We start from the raw sequence: 24,592 nt of genomic DNA on the forward strand, positions 1-24,592 counted from the left end.
CATAGCAGCTAAATATCTTCTTTAAAAATATATTATGTCATTCTTCCCTCATATGAGGACTTTAAGAGACAAAACAGATGAACATAAGGAAAAGGAGACAAAAATAATATAAAAACAGGGAGGGGGACAAAACAGAAGAGACTCATAAATATGGAGAACAAACTGAGGGTTACTGGAGGGGTTGTGTGAAGGGGGGGTGGGCTAAATGGGTAAGGGGCACTAAGGAATCTACTCCTGAAATCATTGTTTCACTATATGCTAACTAATTTGGATGTAAATTTTAAAAAATAAAAATATTTAAAATATATATATATATATATATACACATATATACACATATATATGTCATTGTGCTAAGTGAAATGAGTCAGGCAGAGAAAGACAAAATACAGTATGATCTCACTTATATGTGGAATCTAAAAAAGCTGACTTACAGAAGCAGTGAGCAGAATGATGGTTGCCAGGGGCTGAGGGTTGGGGGAAATGAAAAGATGTTAATCAAATGGGAAGAAATTCCAGTTATGAGATGAATAAGTTTTGGGGATATAATGGATAGCATAGTGACTACAGTTAACAGTACTATATTGTGTATCACTTGAAAGTTGCTAAGAGCGTAGATTTTAAATGTTCTCACTAAAAGCAAGAAAGGTAATTATGTAAGGTGATGGAGATATGAACCTTATTGTGGTGACCATTTTGCAATAAGTTCATGTATCAAACTATCATGTTGTACACCTTAATTTACATAATATGACAGTTATATATCTGTAAAGCTAGAAAAAAAGACTTTATGTCAATCCACTACTTAATGGCTTCCCATTTCATTAAGGATAAGATGTAAACACCTTGTGTGGCATATGAGGTGCTGTGCCATCTGGTGCCTTTGTGATAGCTTGTAGCACTCTGCCTCTCTCAGCACTCCCTAGACCACTGGCATTCTTAAACTTTTTGAACATGCCAAGTTTCTGCCACAGGGCCTTTGTACAGTCTGCCCCTATGCTTGAAATGCTCTTTTCTCCACTTTTCAAATGGATGCCTCTTTGTCCTTAGGATGTCAAATATCCATTCTCCACAGAAACCTCTCATGAATACTTTATTTCACATAGGTCTTCCTCTTATTATTCTCTACCTCTTTTTCATCTTTGTTGACTTCATGGCATTTGAACACAATTTGTACTTATATAATGTAATTGTTGGTTCACTTTTTGTTCCCCTCATTTGGATCTAGGTTCTTGAAGGGCTGGGACTGTATTTGATTTGTTCACTGTTAGCTGAGCATCTAATGGAAATATGGCATATAATATGAAATCCATAAAAATTTGTTTGAGTAAATAAAAACAAGGATTAAATATAACCTACATGTCCATCAATAGAAAAAATTATTTTCCTATAAAATACCATTCAATTGTTTAAAAGAGTGACAAAGATTTTTATGTACTACTGTTAAATGAAAAAAACACGTTGCATGATGGCATTAATTCCAGTCATATTTGTATAAAATGTGTATATTTATATGTGAGTATATACACACCTACATGTATATACACAGGTGTCTGTGTCCAGTTCTGAGCACCTAGAGAGGAAACTATTAACAATGATCACAGCCAGGTAAGGAAATAATACTATGAAAGTTGGGAATTGGATGATTGGAGGTTTTAGCTTTTATTTTATCAACTTCTGTTAGAGATCAGATTTTTACTTCTGTGGGCATATTCAGGTTTTTGGTGTAATTTAAAAATAAACATTTTGTTGTTTGCTGATGCCTTTATTTGCTATGTTGCAAATTAATTTAGAAAATTGAATGGTCAAATAGGTGTGGTTTACCAGAATCAATAAATGGTCCAAATAGGGATGTTATATATAGAGATAAAGAAATTTACAGCCCTTAAACTGAAATTGTTAGACAAGAATAAATTTTTGATGTTGAAAGCACTAGGGGGAAAACACACATTTTTCACTCTTTTAAGAAAATAAGTGGTTTGCGAGGCACCTGGGTAGCTCAATTTGTTAAGTATCTGACTTCAGCTCAGGTCATGATCTCATGGTTCCTGGGTTCGAGCCCAGCATCAGGCTCTGTACTGACACATCAGAGCCTGGAGCCTGCTTTGGATTCTTTCTCCCTCTTTCTCTGCCCCTCCCCTGCCCCTGCCCTGCTTGTTCTCTCTCTCTCTCTCTCTCTCTCTCTCTCTCTCTCTTTCAAAAACATTAAAAAAAATTTTAAAGATAAGAAAATAAGTGGTTTGTTATTGTCATGAGTTTTAAGGACTGAAATATTGATTTTTTATCCTAATAAAGATATGTGAGAGTTTTACATTTTATTCATCAGTGTTGCAGTTGATAATGAACAGAGACAAGACATCAGAAGATTTTACAACCAAGCACAGTTGTATACATTACATTTATACATTTGAGCAGCTCTGTCATATTGTCTCAATGTCCAAAAAACAAGCAAGCAAACAAAGAAGAGTTTTGTCTATTTACAGGCTGTTGGATCAGTGTGGTAAGGTATAGTGTCCTTTATGTAACTGCAAATTTGAATTGAAAAGACCATTACAGAAATGCAATTAAAGGTTTCCTGAAGGAATTATTATAAAATGTATACCAAAGGACACCTCAAGAATTCTGACAATTTGACAGCTTGCACTTTCTCACCTGGAGTAGGCACAGGTGCAAGACAGCTTTGGGTCCTCGAGGATGAGCATCCCATCAGACAGCCTTAAGAACTTTCACAATGTTGAGCTTCAGGCCTCTTCTTCTTCTTCTTCCAAGTTCTGCTTTGATCTTTTGCCTCAGGTGTTAGAGTCTCTTCCTGCATCACTATCATCTTGAACATTGTTGTTATCAACACACCTGCCTCTTTTCCCTGCCTCGCTGCAGAGTAGAACACAGTCTCCCAAGAACCTACTCTCCTTGGTATTCCGAAGAGAGTGTGTAGCCTTTGTGCCCTTGGGCATGAAGTAGCTCAGCAAAAATGCTTCAGAGTCTCAGGCACAGCAGGAGTGATTGGGGAAAACATCCTAATGGTATAGAAGGATTGTGGTCTAAAACCATGGTATAAAATTGTAAGTCTCTGTCAGTACCAAATGGGGAATTTCCAAGATAGTTTGGATGGCTGCCATTTCTCTGGTATATAGTTTCATGAACACTATTTCCAAAGCATTTTCTTCATTGAGACAGTATGCATTCTAAAAGTATTTTTTCTTGCAGTTTGTTTTTTAAACTTTTTGTTTATTTATTATTGAGAGAGAGAGAGAAAGAGTGCACGAGTGAGGGAGGGGGCAGAGAGAATCCTAAGCAGGCTTTATGCTGTCAGCATAAACTCATGAACCATGAGATCATGACCTGACCTGAAGTCAGACGCTTAACCATCTAAGCCACCCAGGTGCCCCTCTTGCAATTCTTGATTGTAGGGAGGACAATCTTCTCCCTCACCTCAAGGTCCCTGCATCTAATTGTGAAATAGGAAATACTATCTTCTTGAAAGTATTAGCAGAACATGTTCTGTCCTCTCCTTGCCACTCATGCTAGCCAGCGAAGGAAGACCTTAGCTGAATGGAAGGGGATGACCAGGGGGAAGGCCACTGACTTTCTCTAAGGATCCACTTGCCCTACGGGTTACAGACATTCATTGCCATTTCCTCTCCTGGCTCCTCCCTGTAGTAAGCCTAGTAGCAGATTATTTACCAAAAATAATGCTGAAAAATTAAAAGCTTTGTTTCAAAGTTTATTTCTCAATTGTTTCAGAAATGTAAGGGAGAAAGTTCTCATAGAAGTGTTCACTGCCTTCTTGGGTTAAGTTTCAGATAGATGGTTGTATGTCTCTGATCGACAAATCACCAAGGAATGTGGATATTTGAGAAAGAAGGAGGTAACATTTTATAAATGTAAGTAACATTTATTGAACTTAGCACAGGAAAGAGACATTTACCAAACATGCCTGACAAAAGAATGAATGAAGATAAAAATGGCTGATATTTGATGAGTAACAACTATGAGCCAGATGTACACCCATCTGGTAACATGCCCCATCAGTCAAGGTCCTGCAGGAAACAAAATTCCCCCAAGATAATTTCAATTCAGGGGCCTTTAAAGAAGGAACTCTTTACAGAGGACTGGGCAAAGAGAACCAACAACAGATGCTGAAGGGCCCAGGAGCTAGAAACAGGTGAAAGCCATTAATTATGACACTTAAGCCAGAAGGACAAGTAAGAGCCGGTGCTGTGGAAGAGGGACCATGGGACAGAAGGAGGGCCCAATTTCTCACCATAATATGCCAGAACCAGGACACCTAAGGAGTGTCCTGTCTCCTGTCTCCTGTCCGTGCTTTGCATTAGCCATGGGACGCCTGGGTGGCTCAGTCGGTGAGCAGCCAACTCTCGATTTCAGCTCAGGTCACCATCCCATGTGGTATGGAGCCCCACATCAGACTCTGTGCTGAGCATGGAGCCTGCTTGAGATGCTTTCTCTCTCAAATAAAAAGAAGATGATGATGAAGAAGATGAAGAAGCAGCAGCAGTAGCAGCAGCAGCAACCAGAAATCAGCCAGCCCAGGGGGTCTGGGCAATGCAGTATGTAGGGATCAGCCTTGGGGCACAGAAGAAGGTGGAGAACAGCAGAGAAGATGTACAGAACAGGGAGGGAGAAAGCAACCAACATAAATGCATTATAAGAGTTTTCTTTTGGGACGCCCAGGTGGCTCATTCAGTCGAGCCTCCGACTCTTGATTTCAGCTAAGGTCATGGTCCCAGGGTCATAGGATCAAGCCCTGAGCTGGCCTCTACACTGAGCATGGAGCCTGCTTAAGATTCTCTCTCTCTCCCTCTGCCCCTCTCCCCACTTCATGCTTTCTCTCTCTAAAATAAAAAAAATTGTCTTTTAATTTTCAAAACTATCTTATAAGATAGATATAGTAACTCTCATTTTAAAAGTAAAAAAAAAAAGATTGAGATTTAGAGATGGTAAAAATAAGTTACTCAATTCCTTGAGTTGAAGGGCTGAGAGATGAAACTACTCTAGATGCAGAGTATGTGCCCCCAAACATTTGCTTCAATAATTAATTGGTTGAATGGGGGCTATATTTGATGTAATTAGGCGTGCATTGTCTTTATAAATGTAAGCTAATTAACTATGGTAATTATTGGTCCGTAAAAAAGAGATGACTTTTCTCCCCTGAGTTACCAAATGCCACTTAATTAGGATTAGGAACAACTGAAGGAACATTCAGGATTAGAGTTAAAAGGCAGAGGGAGCAGAGATTCACTAGAAATGAAGAACTCTATAAGGCAGGTTTTTCTCAGACAGCCAACAGAGCATAAACTAGCTGAGTTCCCAAAAACATTTCTCCTCAAGCCTCCCATGTGGTTCAAGCAAACCATGTCAACCTAGTGTCTGGGCATGTAGTCCATGCTCTGATTCTGAGCAGTTCCCTCAGCCTGAAATAGCTTTCCTCCCTTTTCCGGATCTAATTATCCAACTTATTCTTCAGAGCCAAGTTCAAAGCCATTTCCTCTGTGAAACCCTCTTGAAGGCAAGCAAGGTGTCCTACACTTCTGTGTATTCCTCATACCCTACAAACAGCCCGAAACATAACATACTCAGTGCATGTGTTTAAATTAATTAAACTGAGGAGAAATGCAAATTGGGTTCTAAAGACTGCAGAATTTAGGGGAAGCAATGTAGACGGACCTAGGGTTGAAATAAAGTAGATGTTAGAGGGTAGATCAAAGAAATATAAAATAAAGAGCCAGAAATACCAGTTATGTACAGCTGGATCTGAACCCTATTCCCCTGCAATTGCCCACAACACCGTGTAGACGTCTGTTCGGAGTCTACCACCTAAAGTCTCCCTGTGCCTCTCTTCCTTTCTCTTTGGAGAATTAAACACTTGTGTTTCATTACCTTTTTCACTTTTACATTTTATCCTCTCTTTTATGATATACAGTTAAAATGGACTTGAATCATTTTGTTCACAAGTAAACATACTCTCTTCCCTAACAGAAGGACTACATTTTAATGTCACATTAGTCATTATTCATCTCAATCTGATTAGTCTTAACATCCATTATTAAAAGCTTCTCTTGCTCCAAAGTCCACCTGCCCTCCTCCCCTCCCAGATTTATATTGAGTTGATTGCTGTGATGTTAGTTAAAGCATCATACAAGACATTGAAGAGGCTCTGAAGATGAGTAAGATTACGGTTTCTGATGCTAGGAAGTTTAAAGTGTAGCAGAAAGGCTAAGAAAAATACAGAGTAATCTCAAGAGTTAAAAAATTTTGTGGTGCAAAAATAATTTCTAGGAGGTAAAGAAATGAGAGAACTCATTTCTTATAAGCAAAACAGGAAGGGCTTCATGAAAATGTATAAATATATAAAAAACATATTTTATTTTTATCCAGTTTTCAAAGTGCCATAGACCTTATGTTTATGAACCAAGGAATGGATGAGAGAATGATTGAGGTTTTTTCCTATGTCTTTTAAAGAGATAAGAAAAGGAATGGCACTCCGTAACAAGAGTGACATTGCAAGAAAGAGGGACAGCATGCATGAAATGGAGGAATGATTTATAAAATCATCCAATTCATTTTTTTTTCAACGTTTATTTATTTTTGGGACAGAAAGAGACAGAGCATGAACGGGGGAGGGGCAGAGAGAGAGGGAGACACAGAATTGGAAACAGGCTCCAGGCTCCGAGCCATCAGCCCAGAGCCTGACGCGGGGCTCGAACTCACGGACCGCGAGATCGTGACCTGGCTGAAGTCGGATGCTTAACCGACTGCGCCACCCAGGCGCCCCTAAAATCATCCAATTCAAGGGAAGCAGAAGCTCAGAACCTTCCATGACTCAGGAGAGTCACAAATTCCTTCCCTTCCCACCCAGGACCACCATGCTGGACAATATGAGATGGCATGTATATCATAGTCAATGTAAAACAGTAGGGAGTCATAAGGAGTCTTTTTAGATATTTTTTCCTTATTGCTTTCTCTTGAAACTTTAATACTACAGATATACTGTATGTCCATTTATGTACTGTATGTATATTTGTACTTCATACATAAAAGAGTAAGAGTTTTTTTATTCCTTCCCTTCCCCACTCCCACCAATAAGAACAAACGCTCACCGTTTGGGAAGTGAAATCATCTGTGGTGAGAATGTATGGTGGATAAGAGGTACCCATTTGTGTTGCAATGGACATCTTTACTACAGACCACACTGTGAATGTTCTCTAGTTTCCCCATGGCACTTGGAATCTCTTGAGAAAGTAGGCAGTAAGCAATCCTATGGCAGGCAAATTTCACTTTGAGTCATTTTAATTTCAGTCTCAAATATTAGGTTACCTCAGTTGACATCTATGTCACATCATGAATAACAACAAAAGCCATTGCCAGATACAAAGGAGAATTCCCACATTTTTACAAAGCTGATGGAATGTTTTTGAAAAGCTCTAAATTATCAGCCACACAGGCATGTGAGTGGGCAGTAGACTTTAATGAGAGATTAGGGCTGCTCATCCTCAGACTTTCCCACTCAACCCAGTCCCCCAGACTTTATTACGTGGGCCGACTGGCCCTCCTGATTCTGCATCTCTAGCACCTTTGTATCATAATTAGCATTATCTTCATTAGGGTTGTTACTCTGAACTGGCAGAGACTTTGAAATATCATTTGTTCATTCTCACTCCTCCCATTAAACTTTTCTGTAGAAGAGAACGGTGTAGAGACTTGTTTTCATTCTGATATGAATTATCTCCCCAGTGCACAAAGATATTAAAAGGTTGAAGTGGTTATTGTTCATTATAGTTTTAAATAACTTCTTTTTTCCATTAAGATGAATCATGTATCATTATAGGGACTTTAGTTTAAAATTGAAAAAACTCTATTTGAGATTGTTAGCCAAACTCATTTTTCTTCCCATTTTTCAAGTATTGTTCTTTGTAATGGCAAACAACAGCAAAACACTTTCACTGTTCTTTAATGGAATGATCTGTCTTGAGAATAAATTAGATCCTCAAGGGCCTATTCAAGCCTAAGACTCAATGGCTACTTTCAAGTTTATTAAATATAAGGAAAATTCTTAAATAGAAAACAAGTGTAGACCTTGAAACCACTTAAGGTCCCATCTAACTCTTAGGATTCCAAAAACAGTATTTTTTTTTTAATATAGCAGGAACCTTGGAGGATGTCAGTGTACAAGATTTAGGTTATAAGCCAGAACCATGATAAGTATTTCACCAGCCATTTTCCTCCCCAATATTAGCCAGAGACCTGGTCTATACCATACCCATCAATCTCCTTTCTTGTCTAAATTTTTGTGATATTTTATTACTATAAGTTTAGGAGATTTTATTGTATAGTTTAAAAGATGTGTGTGTCCACGCTGAAAAGAAACACAAAAGTACCTAAGAAACTCTTCTTTAAAACATCCAGTCTTCCCACAGTGTGATTCCTTCCTTATCCCCTAAAGACAGATCTGATCCCATCACACCAGGCCGTCAGTAACTTCAAATTGCCATCAGCAAAAAGTGGCAATTGCTTAGTATGACACACAAAATCATCTCTAGCCTGATCCCATCTATATTTATGACCTCGTTTCAAGCTAGCCTTTCTCTTGACTTTTTTTTTTCTGTTACAGGGCTTTTCTAAACAAAACTCCCCCCACCTCATTTTTATGCTTCTTTGCATGTCATTCCTTTTGACTAGAAGTTACTTTCTCCTTGTAATGACCATCAACAATTAACAAGTGACACCTTCCTTAACAAGCTCTTAGATGACTAGTCATGCTTTCTTCCCTATTGCCATGACATTTTACATGTCTCTGGCACAGTTCTTCTCTGAATGAAATGCAGTTATTTGTATGCAGACGTGCTCCTGCTGATAGGCAGTCTCTTTTTTGAGGGCAAGGACAGTGTTAACTCAGAAAAATGCTGTGACATTATGCATTCATTTATTAAGCTGAACTATATAAAACTGCTGATATTTAACCATTTTTGACCTACAAAAATGACAACACTTATATTATTTATAATCTACTTAATTCTAAAACTACTTCTCAAAACCTTGTCAAAAATACACTGAGACAGAGGCAGTCTGCTCACCAAGTGTTCTAATCGAACCATTACTTTTCTGAACCCCCTGTCACTGGGTCGGGCCTTGCAGCCAAGTATGGTCAATAAAGCAACAAAAAGATGAACAGAAGTGAGTTCTGTGAAAATAGCACATGCATCTTTCCAGACTCTTCTCTAGCTACAACAACCAGAGACTGCATATTCCAGATGGCGCAGCTACACTTGGTAAAACTTCAGCATGGGCTGCTGAGTGACATATGGAGCAGACCCCTACACCAACCTATGATGTGCATAAACAAGAAATAAGCCACTGTTGTGGTAAGCCACTGGGGTTTCAGCTTTAAATGTGGCTAATCTTATGCATAACCAAGTTAAATAAAATAGGCAGGGAAATGAGGGAAAGGGACATAGAGAAATAAGGCAGGATAAGCCTAAACCCGATTACACGCCATTAATTATGTCTTCTATGTACTAAAGGTATGATACACATTTGATTTGAGCCTCCCTGTGATCAAGAAAATAGGAGAAAAACCATCTCTTACAAAGTTCAAAGTCTCTAAAAAATGAAAACTAACTTATAACAATGCTTTAAATTCTTTACATATTTTGAAGGAATAAACATATCATTTTTATGTGTATACTATATATCAGGAAAATAGAGATAGCAACATTAGCTCTAGAAAGATTAAAGATTCTTCCTGAGAGTAGGTCAGAGAAACCTCACAACTATGTGGAATCTAGTCTAACGTTAGGTCAATTATCTTTATATCTCTAGAGGTATTAACCTCAAATTTCCAGTTAGCAAATGATTCTAAACAAAATAAGGCTGTTATGGAGGTAAACCACTCAATTTGTGCCTAAATGTTTAATAAGCTCTTTTTTAAAATATTATTTTAGGTAATGCTCAAATGCATTTTAACAAATTCACAACAAAAGATTTTATATTAATAAACTCTTAGCTCAGAGGTGAGAATAACACCTCCAATAATTTTGTGAAAATCATAGGGCATAGAGACTGATAATAAGATATCAATAACTTTATCCTCTAAACTTCTGGTGAAACTAAGACAGTAATTATTTGAGTTGTTTATCTCTTCTGTACATATTTCCAAATTAAGATATAAAGATAAACTTTTCATGCATATACAGTATATACGTATATAGCCATTTAGATCAAAAGGCTTGTGAGATTATGAGTAATCTCTATTATCTTCTTAATCCTTTGCTTTTTTTTCAAAATATTTAATAACAAATTGGATTATTTTTATAATCAGAGAAATGCATTTTTCAAAATATATGAATTCAAACACTTTGGTATTTTGATCCAGCTTTTTCTCAAGACTACCCACCCACCCACACTTCCTCATTCACATCCTTCAACTGAAGTTTCTTTAAAGATGGGGATCATATCATACTTACCATTTATTACCCTGTTACTACCTCTATCATTGAAAGCTTCTTTGAGGACAGAAATTCTTATTATAAATAAGCCTGATAGGTAGGTGTATGAACTACAAAAGCCTCTGCATTCCCGCTGGCAAAATTCATAGAGAAGCCCACTCCTAGTTTACTTTAGATACCCCTGCTTCAGCTAATGTGCACCAGGGTCTCATCCTCAATAATGCAATGTTCTTGTTTATTTAATATGATCTTGGGTTGTTATGTTGTCTCTTTTCTCAAAGCCAAAATCATTCAAACACTTTCTTTTTATGCACTTTTTATCCATTATTGTAAGCACACTACTCATTTCCAGAAATGCACATCCAGTTTTTATTATTCTATCCAAAGCAGATGTCATCTCTGCACAGCAGTTCACTTCTCATACAAAGCTTTAATAAAGTGGAAAGAAGGAAAAATAGGAGTGGGTTTTTTTTTCACATTAATCTAAAATCTGGAACACCAATCCTTTCACTTGGTGTTCAATAAACAATTATAAAATCAGTCAATAAATTATACCATATTGCAATAATATCTTGCTTTATCTAAAATTTAGTAAAGGAAGGGGCGCCTGGGTGGCTCAGTCGGTTAAGCATCCGACTTTGGCTCAGGTCATGATCTCGCGTTTCATCGTCTAGCTGGCGGCTGATGGCTGGGAGCCTGGAGCCTGCTTCAGATTCCGTGTCACCCTCTCTCTCTGCCCCATCCCTGCTTTTGCTCTGTCTCTCTCTTTCAAAAACGAATAAACATTAAAACAAAATTTTAATTTATGAAAAGAAACTTAGGAAAATGAAAGGAATACTTCTCTGTTCAAACCATTGAACCTCCATGTTTTGAGTACGCAGCATTTTGTGCACACACACACACACAAACACATACATGTTCACACACAACTCTCCAGGTAGGGCTGAGTGGCTCACCAAAGTCCTCATTTTGTTCTCCCAAATCTTTAGATTCAGGTCCTCCTTAAGTATAGTTCTCACAAATAATCCAAAATAATGTCATTATATTCCCCAAATTCAGGTGCTTTTGTTTCTATTACTCCTGGGACCAAGTTTATCTCCACCACAAAGGAGCTACCTGGTTTTTTCCTGAAGAAATGCAAAAAAAAAAAAAATAATACATCATTAATACTTTGACAGACAGAGCTGGTAGGAATATTTAGTTCACACAGTCTTTTGGAGGGCAGTCTTGCAATATATCCAAAATGTTAAATGTCTACCTAAACTGTGACCCCAAATTTTTACTTCTAATCATTTATCCGAAGGAAATAATAATGGATGTATGCAAAGTTTAAAAGAATATTTATCATAGGGCGCCTCAGGGACTCAGTTGTTAAGCATCTGACTTCGGCTCAGGTCATGATCTCACAGTTGGTGAGTTTGAGTCCCACATTGGTGAGCAGAGCCTCGCTTTGTGTAAAAACATGAGCCCTGGGTGAGCCCTGCTTCTCTCTCTCTCTCTCTCTCTCTCTCTCTCTGTCTCTCAGTCTCTCTTTCTCCCTCCCTCCCTCCACCCCTTGCTCACTTGCATCCTCTCTCTAAAAAAAACAAAAAACAAAAACACCTTATGTTGTTCCTGGAAAAAAGATCAACAGCTTTTATTTCAAGATATTGTGACTATGTCTTTTGTTTTCTTCTGGATGATTTTTTTATGTATTTAAATTTTCCTGAAAAAAATTAATCAGACATAAGAATTCCAGTTCCTGATCTGAGGACAGGCCTTGCCTACAGGCAATCAGCAAACTGAGATGACTGACATGAGTAATTTCACCTTTCATGGAAGACTCCTTCCTCCAGAATCAGGAGGGCCTTGTCAAAGCCAACATTCAAGAGTGTTCATCTAAAGTAAAATGAGGGCCACTTACCCACTTGCCAAACAGGTTTTCAAATTCCCATTTGAACTATCTGAAGCAATTTCTGCTAAAGTCCTTTTTTAGCTACTCAGTTTAATAATCCATATTTGCTTTCTTATACAGGTATAAGTCATCAGCCCCCTGGTTTAGTTTGAATTATTGAAAATGCCTCAGTAGCAGTGCAAATATAGAAATATTGCTTCCATGTATTAATGTTCCAGGGAATAATCCTGGCCAAAGGCTGTAGCTGACACCCAATAGCTAGTTGATGCCAGACATTTGCTGACAAATGTCTGAAACACTTGCGTCAATTTATAAAAATCTCTGAATTGCTATTTCAACCTCAGAGTTCCCTATGAAACTGACTGGGGCAGCAGTATGCTGGAGCCAGGTCATAGCTACTCAAAAACCCAATTTTTAAATATTCAGGGAAAGCACCCTGGACTTGGTGACCAAAAAACATGGGGGCTGGAACCTGGCTGGGTCATTACCTTATCCTCTTGAGTAAAGTTATTTAACCTCTTAGAGCCTTAGTGTCATTATTCAAGAATTCAATAATTCCTGCCTCATAAGAATATAGCAAGGATTACATATAAAAATGCCTGGATCATAGTAAATATTTGCTGAAATAAGAATATGCTAGCAAATTAAACCTGACCACAGGAAAATTCTCCAGCATGTCCAGTGAGATCCTGGCCATTTTCCTTTACAGTGTCCCCCACCCCTCTTTTTTTTTTTTTTAATTTTCTAATTTTTTTTTAATTTTCTCTTTTTAAAATTTCTTTTTTTTAATTTTTTTTTTTAATTTTCTCTTGACTGGAAAAAAAATGTTGCAGTAGAAATTAAAAAGACTTGTGTTTCAGTCCAAGCTCTGAACCTGTGGTATGGAGTAAAACTTTCTGGGTTACAATGACTATAACTAATATGAGGCAGGATGGTTATTTAAGGTACCTTCAAGTTACAAAATTGTATGTTCTCATTTTTTCAACTTTTCCATACAAACTTTCCTTGTGACTCGAGCTCAAACCCCTCTGGTTCTCCCATTTCTCATAAAACAGCATCCTTTTCCAAGTAGCTTTAAATATTGTAGTCCCAGCTCAGCTGTGATATAGGTTCAAAGAGAGACAAAGGGGATCCTGGCTCTAGCTCAGTTGCTAGAGCATGTGACTCTTGATCTCAGGGTTGTGAGTTCAAGCCCCACATTGGGCATGGAGCTTCCTTAAAAAACATTTTTTTTAATTAAAAAAAAAGATAAAGAGACCAAGAACATTGTGATGCAACTTAGCTTAACTTGCTTTCAAGGAAGTTGTTGCCAAATGGAACTTGCTCTTCTTAGTATTGCAGTTATGCATTGGGACTCACTGCATGTGATTACCACAGGTCTCCACTGACCTTCTAGCCCACTGGCTAAGCTCAGGTTTGCCTTGAAATTGGTAAACCTTGGGTTCCTCTTGTTTCCAGTCTAGACCTTGGGCATCACACAAACATCTATTCACTCACCTTGATTGCCTTAGTAACCTTTCCCTTTCACTCACTGGAGCCTCCGGGATGTTTTCTTTTTATCCTTCACAGTAAAATATCTTTCACAATTGAGATCTCATGAGTCTCAGATAAGAAACCAATTAAGGTATGTTGGGTCATTTTCTCTGCACCTTGAAAAGATATTATTGCCATAATATGTTGTTTGCTAGTTTTTCAACAGACTTTCCCTTCTGAGATCCCTGAGTGGCTCTTAGTGCCTCTAATTAATTACTCCTGACTTCGAATAGCAGCATTAGATTTAATACAAAAGATAATACTGCCAAAAGTCCAAATTGCTTTAAAGACCACGTTTATAAATGTAACTGGCACCTAAAATGTATAAAATGTTATCTTTTAATTATGAGATCAATATTTTATTTTCAATATTTATTTCACAGCAGAATTTTTACAATTCACTTAAGAAGTAACTTGGTAAGGGGGAAATAACCTATTAGGCTTTTGAACTATAGTTTAGATCGGTTCCTATAGGTGCTAGAGAATCTCCATAAGAGAACCCCCTATGTGAACCATGTAACAGCCCAAAACTTCTCATTTTGGGGGAAGCTTGCAGGGTATGTATTTGAAGAGAAAAATCCAAGACAACTGTAGAACTTCCACCTGAGGAACAGGCACCTGAATGTATCATAAGATATAGTTTCTGCTCCATAGTATAAGCGCTCTCCAGCTATTCTTTGGGGGCAAAGCTCTTGCTAGCCAAGGAAGATTTTTACGGATACCAGAGCACTCAGTAAGCCTGGTGGCTCCCTGGAAGCAGCTGAGATTGTAGCAGTGACTGGGACAACCTTGGTGTCCTGGGCTACAGCAACAGAGGTATTAAGTGCAGGCCTAAGTGGACTACATAACTATGTGGTTGGTGAGTGATGTCCAACAGACACTGAACAAAATTGAAGAGGATTGTAAAATCATGGAGATGGTCCTGACAGCTATTGGTGTTTAGCTTGGAGCTCACCGGGTCCCTCACTCTGGGCCCTGCAATGCTTATCCAAAGGTTACACCTTTAGAAGACAATACAAAGTGTATGAGAGGATATTATGTTGTGTTGATGCAGCCCAAAGAAAAGCAAACTGAAAAAGAACAGTCACTGCTTCTTTTTTGGTCCTTGTTGGATATAAGTGGGTTCCAATTCTAATGCCAACATTCACCAGCAATATGAGTTGGGACAAGTTCCTTCAACTTTCTAAGCCTTGCTTTCCTCATCAATAAATTAGATAAAATAACATATACCTTATAAGGTCATTGTAGGAATTAAACTTAATGGCATATGTAAAGTACTTGCTATATAATAAGTCCTTAATTATGGCAGCTGTCATTACTGCCATCCTGATGATGAGATGGTGATGGTGATACTGATTTTTCAACAAATACTTATCACAGAGTTTGGCATACAGTAAAAAATCAATTACATTTTCCTTCCTTCTCATTTTGAGATTTCTTTATGTCAGATATTTAGTGTAGTCTTCCTATAGCTTTTCTCCCTGGTGCCCTAAAGAAAAAAGGACTGCATCTTTCTCTCAAAAGTTATCACTAACCTCTCCATAAGATAGTCTATTGTGGTTGGTGCTAAGATGTGGGGACAATGGCCTTTGGAGGCAGAATACTTGAATTTCTCCTCTTTATTCTCCAATTATTAATGGACATTTGTGTTAGAGTCATTTTTCTCTTATTAATATAGAAAATAATTAACTGGAAAAAGAGGCAAGATGGCGGCTTAGGAGGATGCTGGGCTCACCGCACGTCCTGCTGATCACTTAGATTCCATCTACACCTGCCTAAATAACCCAGAAAACCGCCAGAGGATTAGCAGAACGGAGTCGCCGGAGCCAAACGCAGACGAGAGGCCCACGGAAGAGGGTAGGAAGGGCGGCGAGGCGGTGCGCGCTCCACGGACTGGCGGGAGGGAGCCGGGGCGGAGGGGCGGCTCGCCGGCCAAGCAGAGCCCCCGAGTCTGGCTTGCAAAGCAAAGGGGCCTGACGGACTGTGTTCCCAAAACAAGCGCGACTTCACGCCTGGGAGGTCGTAAGTTAACAGCTCTGCTCGGAAAGCGGGAAGGCTGGAGGACAAAGGGAGGGAGAGCTGCTGAGCCCCCTGACACCAGAGCTCAGTTTGGTGGGGAACAAAGGCGCTCGCCAGTGCCATCTCCCCCGCCCATCCCCCAGCCGAAATCCCAAAGGGAACCGGTTCCTGCCAGGGAACTTGCTCGCTCCCCGCAAACACCCAACTCTGCGCTTCTGCGGAGCCAAACCTCCGGCAGCGGATCTGACTCCCTCCCGCTGCCACAGGGCCCCTCCTGAAGTGGATCACCTAAGGAGAAGCAAGCTAAGCCTGCCCCTCCTGCCCCCGAGCACCTTGCCTACCCACCCCAGCTAATACGCCAGATCCCCAGCATCACAAGTCTGGCAGGGTGCAAGTAGCCCAGACGAGCCACCCCACCCCACAGTGAATCCCGCCCCTAGGAGAGGGGAAGAGAAGGCACACACCAGTCTGACTGTGGCCCCAGCGGTGGGCTGGGGGCAGATATCAGGTCGGACTGCGGCCCCGCCCACCAACTCCAGTTATACACCACAGCACAGGGGAAGTGCCCTGCAGGTCCTCACCACGCCAGGGACTATCCAAAATGACCAAGCGGAAGAATTCCCCTCAGAAGAATCTCCAGGAAATAACAACAGCTAATGAGCTGATCAAAAAGGATTTAAATAATATAACAAGAGTGAATTCAGAATAATAGTCATAAAATTAATCACTGGGCTTGAAAACAGTATAGAGGACAGCAGAGAATCTCTTGCTACAGAGATCAAGGGACTAAGGAACAGTCACGAGGAGCTGAAAAACGCTTTAAACGAAATGCATAACAAAATGGAAACCACCACAGCTCGGCTTGAAGAGGCAGAGGAGAGAATAGGTAAACTAGAAGATAAAGTTATGGAAAAAGAGGAAGCTGAGAAAAAGAGAGATAAAAAAATCCAGGAGTATGAGGGGAAAATTAGAGAATTAAGTGATACACTAAAAAGAAATAATATACACATAATTGGTATTCCAGAGGAGGAAGAGAGAGGGAAAGGTGCTGAAGGGGTACTTGAAGAAATCATAGCTGAGAACTTCCCTGAACTGGGGAAGGAAAAAGGCATTGAAATCCAAGAGGCACAGAGAACTCCCTTCAGACGTAACTTGAATCGATCTTCTGCACGACATATCATAGTGAAACTGGCAAAATACAAGGATAAAGAGAAAATTCTGAAAGCAGCAAGGGGTAAACGTGCCCTCACATATAAAGGGAGACTTATAAGACTCGTGACTGATCTCTCTTTTGAAACTTGGCAGGCCAGAAAGAATTGGCACGAGATTTTCAGGGTGCTAGACAGAAAAAATATGCAGCCAAGAATCCTTTATCCAGCAAGTCTGTCATTTAGAATAGAAGGAGAGATAAAGGTCTTCCCAAACAAACAAAAACTGAAGGAATTTGTCACCACTAAACCAGCCCTACAAGAGGTCCTAAGGGGGACCCTGTGAGACAAAGTCCCAGAGACATCACTACAAGCATAAAACATACAGACATCACAATGACTCTAAACCCGTATCTTTCTATAATAACACTGAATGTAAATGGATTAAATGCGCCAACCAAAAGACAAAGGGTATCAGAATGGATAAAAAAACAAGACCCATCTATTTGCTGTCTACAAGAGACTCATTTTAGACCTGAGGACACCTTTAGATTGAGAGTGAGGGGATGGAGAACTATTTATCATGCGACTGGAAGCCAAAGAAAGCTGGAGTAGCCATACTTCTATCAGACAAACTAGACTTTAAATTAAAGGCTGTAACAAGAGATGAAGAAGGACATTATATAATAGTTACAGGGTCTATCCATCAGGAAGAGCTAACAATTATAAATGTCTATGCGCCGAATACCGGAGCCCCCAAATATATAAAACAATTACTCATAAACATAAGCAACCTTATTGAGAAGAATGTGGTAATTGCAGGGGACTTTAACACCCCACTTACAGAAATGGATAGATCATCTAGACACACGGTCAATAAAGAAACAAGGGCCCTGAATGAGACATTGGATCAGATGGACTTGACAGATATACTTAGAACTCTGCATCCCAAAGCAACAGAATATACTTTCTTCTCGAGTGCACATGGAACATTGTCCAAGATAGATCACATACTGGGTCACAAAACAGCCCTTCATAAGTTTACAAGAATTGAAATTATACCATGCTTACTTTCAGACCATAATGCTATGAAGCTTGAAATCAACCACAGAAAAAAGTCTGGAAAACCTCCAAAAGCATGGAGATTAAAGAACACCCTACTAACGAATGAGTGGGTCAACCAGGCAATTAGAGAAGAAATTAAAAAATATATGGAAACAAACGAAAATGAAAATACAACAATCCAAACGCTTTGGGACGCAGCAAAGGCAGTCCTGAGAGGAAAACACATTGCAATCCAGGCCTATCTCAAGAAACAAGAAAAATCCCAAATACAAAATCCAACAGCACACCTAAAGGAACTAGAAGCAGAACAGCAAAGGCAGCCTAAACCCAGCAGAAGAAGAGAAATATAAAGATCAGAGCAGAAATAAACAATATAGAATCTAAAAAAACTGTAGAGCAGATCAACGAAACCAAGAGTTGGTTTTTTGAAAAAATAAACAAAATTGACAAACCTCTAGCCAGGCTTCTCAAAAAGAAAAGGGAGATGACCCAAATAGATAAAATCATGAATGAAAATGGAATTATTACAACCAATCCCTCAGAGATACAAACAATTATCAGGGAATACTATGAAAAATTATATGCCAACAAATTGGACAACCTGGAGGAAATGGACAAATTCCTGAACACCCACACTCTTCCAAAACTCAATCAGGAGGACATAGAAAGCTTGAACAGACCCATAACCAGCGAAGAAATTGAATCGGTTATCAAAAATCTCCCAACAAATAAGAGTCCAGGACCAGATGGCTTCCCAGGGGAGTTCTACCAGACGTTTCAAGCAGAGATAATACCTATCCTTCTCAAGCTATTCCAAGAAATAGAAAGGGAAGGAAAACTTCCAGACTCATTCTATGAAGCCAGTATTACTTTGATTCCTAAACCAGACAGAGACCCAGTCAAAAAAGAGAACTACAGGCCAATATCCCTGATGAATATGGATGCAAAAATTCTCAATAAGATACTAGCAAATCGAATTCAACAGCATATAAAAAGAATTATTCACCATGATCAAGTGGGATTCATTCCTGGGATGCAGGGCTGGTTCAACATTCGCAAATCAATCAACGTGATACATCACATTAACAAAAAAAAAGAGAAGAACCATATGATCCTGTCAATCGATGCAGAAAAGGCCTTCGACAAAATCCAGCATCCTTTCTTAATAAAAACCCTCGAGAAAGTCGGGATAGAAGGAACATACTTAAAGATCATAAAAGCCATTTATGAAAAGCCCACAGCTAACATCATCCTCAATGGAGAAAAACTGAGAGCTTTTTCCCTGAGATCAGGAACACGACAAGGATGCCCACTCTCACCGCTGCTGTTTAACATAGTCCTGGAAGTTCTAGCATCAGCAATCAGACAACAAAAGGAAATCAAAGGCATCAAAATTGGCAAAGATGAAATCAAGCTTTCGCTTTTTGCAGATGACATGATATTATACATGGAAAATCCGATAGACTCCACCAAAAGTCTGCTAGAACTGATACTGAATTCAACAAAGTTGCAGGATACAAAATCAATGTACAGAAATCAGTTGCATTCTTATATACTAACAATGAAGCAACAGAAAGACAAATAAAAAAACTGATCCCATTCACAATTGCACCAAGAAGCATAAAATACCTAGGAATAAATCTAACCAAAGATGTAAAGGATCTGTATGCTGAAAACTATAGAAAGCTTATGAAGGAAATGGAAAAAGATTTAAAGAAATGGAAAGACATTCCCTGCTCATGGATTGGAAAAATAAATATTGTCAAAATGTCAATACTACCCAAAGCTATCTACACATTCAATGCAATCCCAATCAAAATTGCACCAGCATTCTTCTCGAAACTAGAACAAGCAATCCTAAAATTCATATGGAACCACAAAAGGCCCCGAATAGCCAAAGGAATTTTGAAGAAGAAGACCAAAGCAGGAGGCATCACAATCCCAGACTTTAGCCTCTACTACAAAGCTGTCATCATCAAGACAGCATGGTATTGGCACCAAAACAGACACATAGACCAATGGAATAGAATAGAAACCCCAGAACTAGACCTACAAACGTATGGCCAACTCATCTTTGACAAAACAGGAAAGAACATCCAATGGAAAAAAGACAGCCTCTTCAACAAATGGTGCTGGGAGAACTGGACAGCAACATGCAGAAGGTTGAAACTAGACCACTTTCTCACACCATTCACAAAAATAAACTCAAAATGGATAAAGAACCTGAATGTGAGACAGGAAACCATCAAAACCTTAGAGGAGAAAGCAGGAAAAGACCTCTCTGACCTCAGCCGTAGCAATCTCTTACTCGACACATCCCCAAAGGCAAGGGAATTAAAAGCAAAAGTGAATTACTGGAACCTTATGAAGAGAAAAAGCTTCTGCCCAGCAAAGGAAACAACCAACAAAACTAAAAGGCAACCAACGGAATGGGAAAAGATATTCGCAAATGACATATTGGACAAAGGGCTAGTATCCAAAATCTATAAAGAGCTCACCAAACTCCACACCCGAAAAACAAATAACCCAGTGAAGAAATGGGCAGAAAACATGAATAGACACTTCTCTAAAGAAGACATCCGGATGGCCATCAGGCACATGAAAAGATGTTTAGCGTCGCTCCTCATCAAGGAAATACAAATCAAAACCACACTCAGGTATCACCTCACGCCAGTCAGAGTGGCCAAAATGAACAAATCAGGAGACTATAGATGCTGGAGAGGATGTGGAGAAACGGGAACCCTCTTGCACTGTTGGTGGGAATGCAAAGTGGTGCAGCCGCTCTGGAAAGCAGTGTGGAGGTTCCTCAGAAAATTAAAAATAGACCTACCCTATGACCCAGCAATAGCACTGCTAGGAATTTATCCAAGGGATACAGGAGTACTGATGCATAGGGGCACTTGTACCCCAATGTTCATAGCAGCACTCTCAACAATAGCCAAATTATGGAAAGAGCCTAAATGTCCATCAACTGATGAATGGATAAAGAAATTGTGGTTTATATACACAATAGAATATTACGTGGCAATGAGAAAAAATGAAATATGGCCTTTTGTAGCAACGTGGATAGAACTGGAGAGTGTGATGCTAAGTGAAATAAGCCATACAGAGAAAGACAGATACCATATGGTTTCACTCTTATGTGGATCCTGAGAAACTGAACAGGAACCCATGGGGGAGGGGAAGGAAAAAAAAAAAAAGAGGTTAGAATGGGAGAGAGCCAAAGCATAAGAGACTGTTAAAAACTGAGAACAAACTGAGGGTTGATGGGGGCGGGAGGGAGGAGAGGGTGGGTGATGGGTATTGAGGAGGGCACCTTTTGGGATGAGCACTGAGTGTTGTATGGAAACCAATTTGTCAATAAATTTCATAAAAAAAAAAAATAAAAATAAAAATAAATAAATTATTAAGAATTACCTGAAAAAAAAAAGAAAACAATTAAGTTAGATCATAGAAGGCATTAATTGCACCAAAGCTCCTGAATCTTACTACATCCAAAATATAATGACCATTTGAGAGCATCTACAGTGTATAGGTATACCACCTCATTTAATGCTTATAATTCTATTAAGTGATTATTACTGCCATTCTGAAGAGAAAAAATTGACAGATAAAGGTAAAATAAAACTGGACCAAGGTCACATAACTAACAGGCAGTGAGTTGGGATTTAAAACTTCTGTCTGACTCTAAATTCCATGCTTATATCCGCTATGCCATTTATCTCCTTGTCAAAGATGAAAACTCTTAGAAAGCTTATTCTCCTAGCGAACTATGAAATAATAAAAATCGAGTGAATAAAATGTCAACTTGTTCATTAAGATAGGAAGTACACACAATATAAAAATGATAAATCAGTTGACTTTTTTTTATAACCTCAGTGTTCCGTGAAAAAACTAAACTCATCAATCTTCCTCCCAACTAATCTTTTCAACATTAATAATTTCCTAAAGTAAATTAGGAACCGGGAATTAATTTAATATGTTTTTCTTCCTAATGACATAAGCCTCATATCATTGTAGTTTCCAAAGCAAATCACCATTTAAGTTATCAAAAGCTGTGGATTGCAGCCCTCTACGGAAGTCAGAGTTAAAAACAGAATATAATAATTAGAATTTCTCATTGAAGTGGACACTTTTCATTCTCAGAAAGAAATTATGTGTGTTAACTATGACAGCAGCCTGATTTCTGTAGCAACTTAAGGATGTTTGTTTCTTGTCATGTGTTACTGCTCTGCAAAACACATGCTGCTGATATAAAACACGGCATGTATACATTTTTAAATACACAATTATAATTTTCAATGCTCCACGTACAAGAGATATATTGGTTCATGTCACTTGCATAAAATGTCAGTCAAGTTGGCAGCTAGTTCATCCTTTCACTGTCCTTGAGGCAGAGCACAGAATGCTGAATCTCACACTGTCATTAGTGATGCCAATCGTAATAAGAATCAGTCACTCACTTTTAACTAAAAGAATGAAAAACTGAATTACCTCTGATTTGTCAAATCATTTCATGGAGTAACAATACTATTAATAAATCATATTAGTCCAACAAAAGGACCAGAATTCCCACCATAACATTCATGAGCCAATCATTATATTTGTGGATTAGGAGGATTAAATTGAAAGGTTTGGACATTTCTTTAAGTATATTAGTACTTGAAAAGGATTAATTAACTTGAAGTATTTATCTGTCCAGTCAATCTACATTGGTTTGTTTGTTTGTTTGTTTGTTTGAATGTCCACCCTGGACAAGATGCTTTTGATAAGGGGATGACAGAACAGTACAAAAAGTTGAGTTGGGTTTATACCAAAGAATGAGAAGTTTACAAAGTTTAGAGGAGAGGTGGATCTATGATGGTAAGGAGTCTTGAAACATATTAGGAGTGGTTGATGAAATTGGATTTATTTAACCTCAAGAAGATTCAGCAGAGGACATGCGAGGTGTTTTCATTTATTTGAAACTGTCCTATGGAAGTTGATTAATAAACAAAAACAAAGGCAAATTGGTAGACACAAGAAGGCAGATTTCTACTCATCATGGCAGGAGACTTTGTAAACATCAGAGCTGTGCATTACTGTGTAATCCAGATACCGTTGAAAATATTCAAACAGGTGGAGGTTGAGAACATTATGGGGCGGGGGGGATGTACACAAGAAAACTAATGTTTTCTTTCAGTAATGTTTCCTTCAAACCTAAACTTCTCTGGTCTGGAGAATAAGACACAGACAAGAAATTACCCAATAAATTTTTTAAAAAATGTTCCTTTATTTTGAGAGAGAAAGAGAGAAAATGTGAGTAGGGGAGGGGCTCAGAGAGAGGGAGAATCTTAGGCAGGCTCCAATCTCAGCTCAGAGCCCAGTGCAGGACTCAATCCCACAACCCTGGGATCATGACCTGAGCTGAAATCAGGAATCAGATGCTTAACTGACTAAGCCACCCAGGTGCCCCTACCCAGTAATAATTTTAAGAGAAAATGACAGAAATTAACAAATACAAAACAGAAAAATTCAAATTGAGTGTGAAGTATTGTTACAGGTTGGGTTCTTCCAGAAGTTGACCCGAAGACTGGGTTTAGTTTGCTGAATGTTTATTAAGGGACCCCCTTGGAGACAATCACTGTGAAAGGGAGGAGAAGGAAGTAGGACTGAGCAGAGAGAGAGAAGTCCAGCGATGAGGCAGCCAGGGCGAATGGCATCCTCAACCTATTCCCAGAGTTGCTCTGGAGCTAGAATATCCCTTAGCAGTTGTCCTGAGTTGGGCCAAGATGGCCAGGCTTTATAGACTTATAGCAATCGTTCATTAGACGTAGACTCCCACAGCAAGGGGTTCAACCTTGGGCAAGGTGACTCACTGCAGCTGAGGTAGACCCTGAGATAGCTGGCAGGTGAAGGCTGTCAATCTGCGTCACTCCCAACAATTGGGGCAATAAGTTCTTCACCGAAGGGAGATCTGGGTGATATATCATAGTGTCTACATATCACCCCTTGTGCAAGTTGAATCTGCTTCATATACATTTTGGGAGCAACTTCTATAGGATTCTCGTAGACCTCTCTTTTTGAATGAACTTTGCAGGAGAGGAAAGTTGTTGGGACAACTGTAGCCACTTCAGCTGGTTTCAGAGCCACAACTGATACTCATTGTCTCCCTCCACCAATAGATCAGCACTCTCCATTCTAGATACCCCTCCCTAGCAATATTAGCTCAATCAGCAATGGTAACAGAAAATTTATACTACTGGGCATAAGCATGGAGCCCTCTGTACTATGTTCTATTGTGTCAAGTGGCAGGAACGAGACTTAAAGGAGGAGTCTGGGATGAGAGACATCTGGCATCTAGAGCAACCAAGTGTTTCTCATCCCAGAACTCCCTTGCCACACTCTCCCAATTCCCTTATATTTCCCGAGATTCCACAAGAGCAGGCTTTCTCTGTGAAGAGTGGTCATGGCACTGATTCCACCATTCT

This window comes from Prionailurus viverrinus, chromosome D4, assembly GCF_022837055.1.
Source record: "Prionailurus viverrinus isolate Anna chromosome D4, UM_Priviv_1.0, whole genome shotgun sequence".
Taxonomy (NCBI): Eukaryota; Metazoa; Chordata; class Mammalia; order Carnivora; family Felidae; genus Prionailurus; species Prionailurus viverrinus.